This window comes from Lepidochelys olivacea, assembly GCF_965140295.1.
Source record: "Lepidochelys olivacea isolate rLepOli2 genome assembly, chromosome: 1".
Taxonomy (NCBI): Eukaryota; Metazoa; Chordata; order Testudines; family Cheloniidae; genus Lepidochelys; species Lepidochelys olivacea.
In genome coordinates, this window is record NC_140411.1 from 239,791,178 (window position 1) to 239,804,907 (window position 13,730).

At 40.6% G+C, this 13,730-nt stretch overlaps 1 protein-coding gene across 4 annotated transcripts in view; it reads left to right on the top strand.

The window, feature by feature from the left end:
* EPS8 (EGFR pathway substrate 8, signaling adaptor) overlaps positions 1-13,730 on the top strand; it is a 221,879-nt gene that overhangs the window by 69,975 nt on the left and 138,174 nt on the right. Inside the window, exon 1 of one of the 4 annotated variants that reach the window (XM_084628825.1) lies at positions 8,546-8,564. The exons of the other annotated variants lie outside the window; for them this stretch is intronic. The gene's annotated coding sequence lies outside the window, so the exon portion shown is untranslated. Of the gene's footprint in view, positions 1-8,545; positions 8,565-13,730 lie in introns of those variants that run through there. 4 annotated transcript variants of the gene reach the window in all.

A 13,730-nucleotide genomic window follows, 5' to 3' on the forward strand; every position in this document is an offset into this window, starting at 1 on the left:
ATGTCTAAATTTCAGCCGGCTAAAGGTAATGTATACATTTGTATTTTCAATGATTTTGTTTATTTCATTGTAAAAAGTGAATTGAATATGGATGGGCCATGCAAATATCTGAAGGTAAAGAGAACAACTGATGTGGTACCATGAGAAAGGTTAAGCTGGGCAACTGGAACTGGAGTCTTTGCATGTGGTACTTGTTGGTGAACCCCCACTGCTGTGGGGATGAGAGGAGAGACTATTACAGATCGTCACTCTGTTGAAATCATCAAGTCTGCTAAATTTTATTAACTGTTGTAGCCGGTGAGTTTGCCATGTGCTATTGTAACATCAGCAGACCCCGGTCATCGGTGGGCAGGATCGAACCAGGGACCTCTGGAGCTTAGTGCATGAGCCTCTACCGCATGAGCTACAAGCCAGCTGTTCGATAGCTAACGCTGTAGAGCAGACTCATTTAACTCTCTCTAAGTGGTCTCGGTGCCACTAGATGGGACAGACACCACATCGAGAAGGTCATAGTTGTCAGAGTATGTGCATTTAATAAATATAGGCCCAGGTCCTTGGCCCCCATCCAGCTGCTTGCTCTGTCCAGGCAGTGTAAAGTAGCTGGATAGCTGCCTTATAAGGCGCCTAGGGATGCTCTTGAAATAGAGACTCTTCAGTTAGCATAGAGCCAGCATAGCTGGCTGGGCAATCTGGGTCATGGCCGTATCATGTCATACTCCCGTACCCCCCAGCCAGTAGAATGGTCACTATTTCTGCTGATGTAACTTAGAGCAGCTGAAGGGAAGCTGTAAATTTAGGTCAAAGACCAAATCTGCACCCTGAATTCTGTGCCAAGTGTAGCTCCAGCTGGAGTCAGGGGTCTGGTCCATAACACTGAAGAACTGTTTGATGCAGAGATTTTGGTTCTTGCTGACTCTGGATTTGTCAGTCAGCTGATGCCCATTTGGGTTCATAGTAGCCATTTCTCAGCCATCATCTGCTTCCGTGCTTGCTAACACATTGAACAAGAGCATGGGTCTTATGGTAACCATGTAGAATGGATACCGTGTAATACAGTGCTACTTCTGTATGTTGTTTTATATGGTTAGCCAGATAGATAGTTCCAAAATCTTTTTTAGGGAAAAGGGAGCTCTGGTACATCAGGAATGGTGTGCAACTGTCCTTAGAAAGAAAGAAAGATTGCTAGTAATTAAAAGCCCTAGTCTAGCTAAGCATGTGCTTAACTTTAATTGCCTTGATGCAGCAAAATCTTTAAGGATGTGCTTAACTTGGTGCACATGTGCAGTAGTCCCGCTGACTTGAGTAGGGCTACTCAATTATAGGGGTGATAAGGTACTTTGCGGGATTCTATTCATTTTGGATCTGATCCATCTAAGGATTGTGTAGTTAAACTAGGAATTGATGAAAGAAGGGGAAATCCAGCAAGTGACTTGTTTTGAATTGTGAACTACGTTCTTAACAGATATGGAAATGTGGAGTTAATGCATCAGAGGGAAGGGGAAGTTCAGGGTAATGGCATAGATGTGACCAAAAAGTACAGATTCCAGATATACAATGCTTGCAAGTATCCTAGCTAGATTGTTTTAAAAATACGAAGTCTATCAACTCTCATGCTTCAGTTGTTCCTGCTGATTGTCTGCAGGAGTTAGGAAGGCATTTTTTCCCCTCCCTGTGATAAAATCTTAGAACTCAGTTGGCCACATAATGTGTTAGAGGATTGAGCATTTCTGGCTCTCTGTGTCAGTAAGTATTGGTCACTGACAAAAGGAGGATACAAGAGTAAATAGACTAGTCTCCAGTCTGACACATCCTACATTGCTATCAGAATATATATTATTGTAGTTTATGCTGTTCTAGGACTATTCAGTTCTCTATTCTCAGTGTAATGTTTTGAAAGTATTCCGCATTTTCTTCAGGTAGTGTATACTAATTGGTTTCTGCTTTAAGGAAAAAAACCCGAGGTATATTTATAGCTAATATTGTCATTTTAGTTATAGTATAAAAAGGTTATGATTTTTCTTGTATGTGAGCACTTAAAGTAATCTCTCTGTTTAAATGCTAGTCTCTTGTTTAATGGAGCAAATTAGTTGAAAAGGGGAGAAATATACCTCAATGCAGACATTGGATCTGGCTTGAATATTGTTTGCTGGAAAAAAACCACTGTCATGTGCAAAGGGCACAGTCAACTTAAAAATCACCTTTCTGTCTGAAAAATGTTTGACCTACTATTGTTGCAGGAAATTCCTAAAATTTCTATAAATGATAGTGGTTATTGAAAAATTTTCTCCCTTTCATTTTTTCATCTCTGTGCACTTCACAATTCTGTTTGTATAAGCAAATTCACTGTTTTCCTCTGTGTAGTTAGTTGCTCAGTTTCCCCTCTTTGTAGGAAGAAAACATTTGGTTGTTAAACTGCTTATACTAGCAGGGAGATTCAGGGGCAAGTGCAGTGCCTGAAACTAATTTTTAACTTTTAAAACAAAAGAATGACTAGTTTTCAAATCAATACATTTGGTCCTTTTAAGCCATAGCAGATTATGAATAACTAGCTGGAAGAGATCTAAAAATTTTTAATCAGTTGAGTGTTTTTAACAGATAATAACCTGGACTATGCTTACCGCAGCAATTTTCAGGAGAAGTAAAAAGCTCTTGAATCCATTTAAACAGCCTTTGAGACCTTCAATTCCTCTAGCTTGAACTCTTTATATTGCAATTGTACTAGTTGGGAATTTGACAAGTAAAAGTCTGAAAGCTCGGGCCAGGAACAATCTAATGTAAAGACAAATTTTAAAAATGAACTCTGTGTATATTAGGATTCTCTTTTCCCTTGTAATTCTGACACAGATCAGTGACCATTTTCACGAATAAGGTACCTAAAACTTGGAAAGGACATTTTTGGCTAATAGCACTAGCTGTGGTGTCCTGGTGAAATTCTGACTTCGGGTAATTGCATTCTGTCTAAATTCCTATTGTCTCAAATGGATACAGTACCATTCACTTCTTACCTTAAGCTGCTGTGTAACGTTGCTGGTGCTATTACAATGGCTAATGGCGTCACACAAAGTGTGGGTATTATTCAGAGGTGGATAAAGTGAAATGAACCCTGTGCACGATATGCATCTGAGGAAGTGAGCTGTAGCTCACGAAAGCTTATGCTCTAATAAATTGGTTAGTCTCTAAGGTGCCACAAGTCCTCCTTTTCTTTTTGCGAATACAGACTAACACGGCTGCTACTCTGAAAACTATATAGACAGTAACTCTATAAATGGTGTACAATTCTGTAAATCTCTTGATGCTTGAAAGAGAGACTCTGTATGACTCTTTTGGCAGGGATACTTGGGAGAGGTTGAGGCATTACTGTGTTTTCATACAATGTGTGTGTGGGGTGTGTGTGTAAATCAACTGTCCTCCAAAAAGCATAGGTTGAGATTTTCAAAGCTGAGTGAGAAATTTAGCCCATACAATTTCCATTCAGGTCTATAGGAGCTGTGTGGCTAAATCCTCCTGTCAGCTTTGAAAATCTCAATCTTATTCTCTCTCTATCTTTTAGTGTTTTACTCAGATAAAATGTGTAAAGTGTTTTGAGTGAGGAATGAAAACTGATTTGTGTTTCTTTAGACAGTAATCAATTGCCGTGGTATAGTTTAACAGTAAACTTGGTGCTGGGCACATGGCTTTTGAAAAGACTGTACTCAGTGTCTGGATATTTGCATTGTGGCATGGGGGAAAAACATTCTTTGCATTCCAAATATTCAATGACTTCTCTTAATTCTAAATCATTCTCACTGAGGTAAGCTTGCACGGCTAATCTGCCTATCTGTGTTCATTTCCGATTTTTCAGTTATATATATTCTACATTTTTTTAAAACACTGCACACTGCTGTAACTGAATATGGACTGCTCAGAAGCAAAGTAAATGTTTACTTATTAAGCAAGTAAAGGAAATCTTGGTTACCGCCCTTGAAAAACTAAGTGAGGAATTTCATGCAATCTGTAAACTCAGACAGGGGTTCCCACCCTATTTTTTTGATATGAGGTTGTGTCATCTAGACTAGGAGTGCGGTTTTGAACATCAGTTAGAAGATTTTACATTAAAAATTTGTTTTCTTTTAATAGATCTGAGATTGAGCTCTGATAACTAATTTATTTGCTGTGTTAAGACTTCTTAACTAATTATTGAAATAATTGCAGATCAAAGTATGTAGCTGTCATTTTTCTTTTTGATTTGAGAGAGACTGAGTGTGTGTGTACTGGTTAGCATTAGAATGTTGACTTTGTACCCTATTGACCGTAGAGTTTATTAGCAATACCCTCGTGTTGTAAAAGAAGCATTTTGTTTTCGTAAGAGTTTAAAGCATTAATAGTGCCAATACCTTTTAAAACTGCAGAATCTGATTACTCTGAGCTGATGAAAGCATGATTATCACAGGAATTTTCAAGCTGGAGAAGTAACCCCAACAAAATCTAATCTACCATGCTTATGCATTTATATTTGTTTATTGACCAAATACAGATTGAACTTGGCTGTGAATTCTCATACTTCATCCTGCCAATTTCCTATATCAATGTTTGGATTTAGTCCCCAAAAGAGTGGAATACATAGCCTCTAATATCTGTCATCATATAGTAAAGATTAGAAGCAAAGCATAGATTTCCAGGGAGACACTGATATACATGAATGGAAGCAGTTTTTAAAAAACAAAACAAAACAAAACAAAAAAACCTCTTGCATAGATAAAATGTGTTAGCTTCAGTTGGTGTTTGCCTAAATCATGCTTTCTAGAAGATTTATTTATGGTCAATTTGTAATGCATGTTCTGAGGGTATGAGCTATGTACACATAATATTTCTATAGTGCCTTCTGTTCAGGGATCTCCTAGCCATTTAAAATCAAGCTTCATATATCTGTGTGAGGAAAATGAGTTAATATTCCCAGTTTGCAGATTGGGGAAAGAATGTGAGACGTCACTTGTTCAGTGGGGCTCATGGAGAATATATCAGAGGAGACTAGAACAGGGGTGGGCAAACTTTTTGGCCTGAGGGCCACATCAGGGTGCAAAACTGTATGGAAGGCCAGGTAGGGAAGGCTGTGCCTCCCTAAACAGCCTGGTCCCGCCCCTAACCGCCCCTGGGACTCCACTCCCTATCTAACCCCCCCACTCCCCATCCCCTGACTGCCTCCCCCCGAACCTCTGCCCTATCCAACTGCCCCCTGTTCCCCATCCCCTGACTGCCCCCTCCCGGGACCCGCCCACCCCAACCGCCCCACCAGGGACCCCACCCCCTATCCAAATGCTCCCTGACTGCCCCCTCAAAACCCCCTGCCCCTTATCCAGCCTCCTTACCATGCCACTCGGAGCAGCATGTCTGAGAGCCTTGCTGGAGCCAGACGCGCTGCCCTGCATGAGCGCGCAGCCCCACCACCCAGAGCTGCAGGGGAGGGGGGGGACAGTAGGGGAGGGGCCAGGGGCTAGCCTCCCTGGCCAGGAGCTCAGGGGCTGGGCAGGATGGTCCGTGGGCTGTAGTTTGCCCACCTCTGGACTAGAACCTAGATTTTTATTTATTTATTTTTGTCCTAATCCTGTTCAACTGCTGGACAGGCTCCCACTATGTGCGTACCTACATATCTGTATGCTTGAGGGGCAGGATCGTAGCGACCAAGATTTTCAAACGTGGGTAGTGACTTTGAGTGCCCAACTTGAGATACCTGAAAGGAGCCTGATTTTCAGAAAGTGCTGAGCCACTCAACCTCTGAAAATCAGGCTTTATTAAGTTGTCCCAAGTTGGGAACATGAAAGCTGAAGCATTCAGAATCACTTGTCAAGTTTGAAAATCTTGCCCAATATCGTATATATTTCATCCTTCAATATGTAAGACACTACTCTACGCTTTCATAGGAACCATTATACTGTGTCACGCATAGTGAACCAAATACCACACGTGTTGTTCTTTCACATCTATTTGGGGACTTCTGTGTGTCATCTAAAGCAAATTTAAATATCCATGGCTCACTTGATCTAGAAATGTATAGCATTTTTCTTGCTTCTTTCATTCATATTGAAGTTCTGCTTTCCCACTGATTTCTGTAGCTATCATTAACTGCTCAGTAAAGACCAGTATTGGAAACCAAGTAACTCATCAGTAGCCAATAAAGGACACACTTGACTTAGGAAAAAAAATCAAAGGGAAAATATTCTACAGTGTTAGATTTGCAAAAAGAAAAGGAGTACTTGTGGCACCTTAGAGACTAACCAATTTATTTGAGCATAAGCTTTCGTGAGCTACAGCTCAGCTCACGAAAGCTTATGCTCAAATAAATTGGTTAGTCTCTAAGGTGCCATAAGTACTCCTTTTCTTTTTGCGAATACAGACGAACATGGCTGCTACTCTGAAACCAGTGTTAGATTTACAATCCTGCCTCGTTTTTTAAGCAAGCCATAGTTTGTTCGGCCTCAATGAAGGGGACCCGGAGAGAAGTTATATTCATTGAAGAGAAGTGTGACGTAATTGGATGCAGCCTCCTGGTTGGAGAGGTACCATGGTAAGCAGGTGAGAAGGCCACTCTGACTGTTCCATAGGTCATTAGTGTCCATCAGAATGGGCTTGTAGCAGAGGTCCTGTCTCTTGTCCCCGCCCAGCGTCTATGAAAGGTCCCCTCTCCAGCTGTGTCAGCTGTGGGTGGCTTTTCTTGCTCTCAGCTGTCTGTGAACATCTTTCCTTTCATCACAAAGTGAGATGCTACAACTAGTGCAAATGACAAATAAAGATCTGTACCTTGAAGTGTGAGTTTGCTGCACAAGCTCTGTGCATTTCCCATTGCAGCAGGAGAGGGGAGAGTGAACAGCTAGGACCAGGGAGGAGCATATGGCTCGTCTGAGGGAGCATGCAGCTGTGGAAGAGCATGAGACCCAGAGGCGATGGCAGGGGGTCAGCATGCTTTTGTAAAGGAACCCCCAACCGTAGAGCACAGAGCAAGGTGCCGCTCCTGCCAGGCATGTACACTACTGCTGAGATGCTACTCTATGGTTTGTTCTCTGAAATAAGTTCAGTTGCCAGTGGAAGTCTTGTAGGCAGTGTTGTTGTAGCTGTGTTGATCCCAGGATATTAGAGAGACAAGGTGGGTGAGGTAATATCTTTTATTGGACCAACTTCTGTTGGTGAGAGAGACAAGAAGAGCTCCGTGAGGCTCGAAAGCTTCTCTCTCTCATCAACAGAAGTTGGTCCAATAAAAGTTATTACCTCACCCACCTTGCCTCTCTAGTGGAAGTCTTGAAATCTCAGTCCAAGAGCAGTGAGGAAGCTGCCTGTGCACTGGTATGCCTAAGTGGTTGGGCCTGGGTGGAATAAAGGTGTCCCAGAGATGTGGCTAGGGGAGAGGACCGTGTTAGGACACTTTCCATCCCCAAAATGAGTCACCTTGCAAGTACTCCCCCCACTGGGGCATCTCCTGCTCTAAGCTGGTATTGATAAATAGTTGTGGCCAGTCTAGGGAAATTCCTGAGGAGCTGTGCATGTATTTTCCTTCTCCTGTGTCCATGGCAATGGCAACAGTGACCTTCAGGTCAGGAATTTCCTGGTGTTTAATTGCTGCATTAAAGAGCCTTGTTGACTTTGCCTGAGGCCCTTAACCCAGCCAGTCATTAGTGTCCAGGAAATGCTCTCTCTGTCAGTCATTATAATTTCTCTTAATTTGAGCTGAGACAACCTTATTAGTGTGTCCTCAATTAAACAGAAGAACAACATAGATTTGAGCCCCAAATAATTTAGTACACATTTCGAATTAGTTAATCTCATCCAAACAGTGTACCAGAAAGTTACCACCTTGCCAAAACAATACATCGGTAACTTATTTGTTAGGAGCCAGGCCCCGTTGTCAGAGGCCACATGCAACAGAAAAATGAGTCAGAATAGCGGGCAGCAGCCCAAGGATCAGCTGATGGTTGATGGCTGCCTGCCTACTTGGCTGTCATGGAGTCGGAAGTGGGAGGAAGACAATTGCCTATCCCATGGGGACCAAATGGATGTATCTGTCCCAGGAGTAGGGACAACAATTTAGTGGATCCAGATAATTAAGACTAAAATTTGCCTTAATTCTCGGTAGTCATTAGTGATTCTCCTGTAACTTTTTAGTCATTTGAGTTCATTATATTACTTAGAAGATTTGTAAGCACCTTCTCCAGCAATGTAACAAACCAAAGTCCAAGGTAAACTATGACACCCTTTTGATTCTATTCCTGGCATATAGTGAGATAACGAAACTCCTTGTGGAATGTACGAAATGCTTTGTACTCTGATCTTCTAGTTCCCACCCATTTATAATCATGGCATTTTTGCCCGTAGTCATTTGTAGCTAAGATTTTAGAAGGGTTGAACAGTTATTCCTTTAGGCTTGTCCGTTGGACTGAGCTTGGATGAGCACTATTCCGTATAAGAAGCCTTTATAATTTATAGTTAGGCTTTTTATTTTGATCAAGCTACCATCATTTTCTGTTTACGCCATTAGACTGAAGGAAGACTGTGTGCTGCTGAAGAAAACAACCACCTGGATCAGTACTGAAAATAAGGTTTGAGGAAAAAATGCTTGTTGTGGTTTCAGAGATAATTTGTCTTTTGTCAGTCTTTCAGAACTCATTAATAGCTGTCTAAGCTATGTCTGCATTACTGAGGTAAATTAGTGTATTAGCCTTGTTTAAGTGACCATGCTAATTTAAAAAAAAAGTCGTCTTTTGTTAAATACCAGTCAGTGAATTTTGACTTTTTGTGGCTTTGCAATGCATTTATGAACTACTCTTCTTATGACTTTGTTTCGTATTCAACATATTCAGATACCACAAGCAAACAAATGTCCGTCAACATAAGGTTGTAAATTGGTATTTGACCTTCAGAATTAGTTATGCAACTAGTGGATTTGACCACATGTTCAGCAAGAACTATATGTATTTGGTCAAATTCTTTTAAAAGTTCTGTGAATGCTAATGTTGTGGAATACTGGCCAGTCATGCTGAAGCCCTAGTATTTGCAAAACATTTTACAAATGATTTTTTTCACTATTCAGCCAGCTCCAATAATAAATACTGTAGCTCTGTTTCAGTGCATTTCTGCTTAAGCTGTTCATTCAAAGCCTGATTTGAACGATACAGGAGGCAAGTGAATAGTATATGTTTGTATCGTAGTCGGCTATATGTGGCACTTCCTGTTTTAATAGTCCGTGGGACATGGGAGAACCTTTTACTGTAAAATGACTCATCTTGTTCAGGAATATATATATTTTTTTAATGTGACATTTAGAGAACATTTTCAGATTTGGATTCTGGGCCAGCATAAAATGTCATGGAGTGACACACTATGATGAATCTGAGTTCTCGATGAAAACAGCAATGACAATGTTAATATAAAATGTGCAAAACATCTAGCAAATCCATGGTTTCAGCTGAAATTGAGTGGACAAAAAGAATATATTTTTCTGATTAAATTCTGCGAGTGGGCGTTAATGATTTTCAAAATGCTGAAAGAATCTGTTCTGTAGCCTTTTTGTTCTTGGCATCTCCAGCTGTATTACAACAGCTCAAATTCTGTTTCACTTCTGTGCTCTAAGATTTTACCCTACAACATTTCGACTAAATGGTTTCAAATTCTTTCAGTATTCTACAATAGAAAATAAAATTGTTAATTCACAAACAGAATAATTTATTTTTTTGATAGATTTAAAAAATATTTAAAAAATCACTCTGAGGATAATATGGATATTTTTAAAATGCCTCAAGGTCAATAAAACTGTCTTTCTTATTTGTATTTAAAAACTCCATACCAAAGAATTCCCAGACACTGCACTGAGTGCCCTGGATTACGCATGCGTTTCATAGTACAGATACTGAGAATGTGCCAGAGAGTTGTGAGCAGAGTTAAAAGGGCTGAGTTAAATGTGACCTGAAGGAGAATGGGGAAAAGTAGGTATGCTGCTTTTTAACAAGGTGGTGGTGGGGGTTACAGAAGCTTTTTTATATAATGAAGGCTTGAGGAAACAGATTTTAAAAAAAAACAAAAAAACTGGTTTGCTTTTTAACCTAGTTAGCAACTCAGTCATCAGTTGTCTTCTCATGAAGAACAGGGTAGGCCAAACCTGAATCAGCACACCTTTTATTCTAAGGAATCATCTTAGGTTTTCAAGAATGGTCTGTGGTTAAAGCACTGGACAGGTGCATGTCAGATCTGGGTTGAGTTCCCAGCTATGTTACAGATTTTCTGTTTGACCTTAGGCATGTCACTTTTGCCTCTGAGACTCATATTTCCCCCAGACTTATTTCCCTTTGTCACAGTGGTGATCTGTTTTAAAATTTATTAATAGTGAGAGGCCCTCAGGTAGTAGTGTTGGGAATTGTGTAAATGCCCTGGTAGAATTTAAAGAATCAAATAAAAAAGCACCATACTCTTCCCCCCCCACCACCCCACCACAGACTTTGCAGGTAGGAAAAATCTTCAGATTCCCAAAGTTTCTAGCATTTTCTTTAAAGGTTAACTTACTACTACTGTGTTTCAAGGAGCACTATATTCTCAACCATTTTTGCATATTAATGGCGTTGTGTGTGGGACATAATTACAAAAATAATCAGACTGGCTATTCATTTCCATGATTAACTGAGGAGACAACACAGATAAAACTGGTAATTATATTTATTTAGCTGAAATCTATGGGGGAGGGGGGAATTGATGACATAAGTGTGGGGAGGAAGAAGTAGTCACCATTTTCAACTACTTTAAGCACACACAGGTGAGCAAGCCTACTATTTCAGGCAGCTGTCCAAACACCATGAGTTGGTTTAGCAACTGTAGTATTTAACATTTTGGTACCTGGACTGTCACAGGCTGTTAAAACCCCAGATTTGATGCATCTGTTTTTTAAACGTATTTTCAAAGCCTTTGTCATTCTTTGTGTTAAGCAAATACTGTTGAAAAGCTCTAGGTAATAGGTATATAGTTTATAAAGATGGATACAAATGAGGCTCTTATTTCTATATATATATATTTTTAAAACCAGAATCCTTCTGTAGTAACAGATCTATGTGAATGTGCAATGGAAGAAGAATATTTTGTGATTAGAAATACTTTTTCTAATGAAGTTGTTGGAAACAATGAAGGGAGTGTGCATATGTTGGCAACTCTGCCATTTTGACAAAATGGCAAATTCCAAAACCTTTGAGTTAGTGGCTGAAAAAGGGCATGATTCTAGACCGAAGTCCTAAATAGATTTTTATAAAGCAAGCAGTCAGTCAAATTACAGTGCAGAGAATCCTGTGTGATGATGACACAAAGATGGATTACAAGCTATCAGGAATAGTATCCATAATAAAGTCACAGCAAACCTGGTGGCTGAACTTTGTGACTTTTGTCCTCACCCACAACTATTTCACATTTGGGCACAATGTATACCTTCAAATCAGCGGCACTGCTATGGGTACCCGTATGGCCCCACAGTATGCCAACATTTTTATGGCTGACTTATGGAACAACGCTTCCTCAGCTCTCGTCCCCTAATGCCCCTACTCTACTTGCGCTATACTGATGACATCTTCATCATCTGGACCCATGGAAAAGAAGCCCTTGAGGAATTCCACCATGATTTCAACAATTTCCATCCCACCATCAACCTCAGCCTAGACCAATCCACACAAGCGGTCCATTTCCTGGACATTACTGTGCTAATAAGCGATGGTCACATAAACACCATTCTATACCGGAAATCTACTGACCGCTAAGCTTACCTACATGCCTCCAGCTTCCATCCAGGACACCCCACACGATCCATTGTCTACAGCCAAGCTCAAAGATATAACAGCATTTGCTCCAATCCCTCAGACAGAGACAAACGCCTACAAGATATTTATCAGGCATTCTTAAAACTACAATACCCACCTGCTGAAGTGAAAAAACAGATTGACAAAGCCAGAAGAGTACCCAGAAGTCTCCTACTATAGGACAGGCCCAACAAAGAAAATAACAGAACGCCACTAGCTGTCACCTTCAGCCCCCAACTAAAACCTCTCCAGCGCATCATCAAAGATTTATGACCTATCCTGAAAAATGATCCCTCACTCTCACAGATCTTGGGAGACAGACCAGTCCTCACTTACAGACAGCCCCACGACCTGAAGAAATACTCTCCAGCAACCAAACAACAAAAACACTAATCCAGGAACCTATCCTTGCAAGAAAGCCCGATGCAAACTCTGTCCACATATTTATTCAAGTGATACCATCATAGGACCTAATCACACTAACCACGCCATCAGGGGCTTGTTCACCCACACATCTACCAATGTGATCTATGCCATCATGTGCCAGCAATGCCCCTCTGCCATGTACATTGGCCAAACCGGACAGTCTCTACGCAAAAGAATAAATGGACACAAATCTGACATCAGGAATCATAACATTCAAAAACAGGTAGGAGAACACTTCAACCTCTCTGGCCACTCAGTAAAAGACTTGAGGGTGGTAATTCTGCAACAGAAAAGCTTCAAAAACAGACTCCAGTGAGAAACTGCTGAGCTTGAATTAATATGCAAACTAGATACCATTAACTTGGGTTTGAATAGAGACTGGGAGTGGCTGGGTCATTACACATATTGAATCTATTTTCCCATGTTAAGTATCCTCAGACCTTCTTCTTGTCAACTGTCAATCAAGATGGCCCATTTAATCACTACAAAAGTTTTTTGTTCTCCTGCTGATAATAGCTCATCTTAATCAGCTGCTTAGTTTGTATGGCAACTTCCACTTTCTCTGTGTGTGTGTGTGTGTGTGTGTGTGTGTGTGTATGTATATAAAGATATATACTCTTCTTACTATATGTTCCATTCAATGCATCCAATGAAGTGGGCTGTAGCCCACGAAAGCTTATGCTCTAATAAATTTGTTAGTCTGTAAGGTCCCACAAGTACTCCTGTTCTTTTTGCGGATACAGACTAACACGGCTGCTACTCTGAAACGTGTGTGATGAACTGTTAGTGGAGTTTTGCTCAGTGCTTAATTTGCACCATGGCTGAGCCTCTGCACCTCTAGGATTAGCAGTTCAAAGCCCCGACACCTAATTGCTTGAGCCCCATCACCTCTTTCATTACAAATTAAGCACTAGTTTTGCTATATCAGGACTCCACGATGGCTAAAGTCCTCACTTCTTTTTCCCAGAATTGCCTCCTTTTCCACCTCAAAGTGGAATATTACAACCAAGCTTCAATGTGAGACCATGTTGAGTATGTAGGGTTGGCAGTTAAGTGGGGAAAAAACATCTTTTTGATTATTAATTTTGCACATCTGTCATGAAAACCATTGAGATACAGAACATGGACTCCCAAAAGGCTGTATTTTCAGTCACTTTCTAAAATGGAACCACATTCGAAATCTGAGATAATAAGCACAGTAGGATCTGGAAATACAAGATAAAGGTGACAGACAACCTTTTACTCTGCCATTGGATTTAGTTGCTTATTTTCTCAAATTTAACCCCTTCACACATTACATCTTTTAAAAAAATGTTCAGGAGTAGGAAGGGCTGAGAGGAAAGTAAAAAAGCTGAGGGTGAACATAGGATGGGGAGCTGCTTGTGGGGGCAGCTGGCTGAGAACTTGTATGATCCAAGGATTACGTTGGAATAAAAGTGAAGAAGTCCTTCATATATACAGCTATTTCTGACGTACCGGCAAAGTGTTGCATTCGGCTTGAAGATAGGGTTT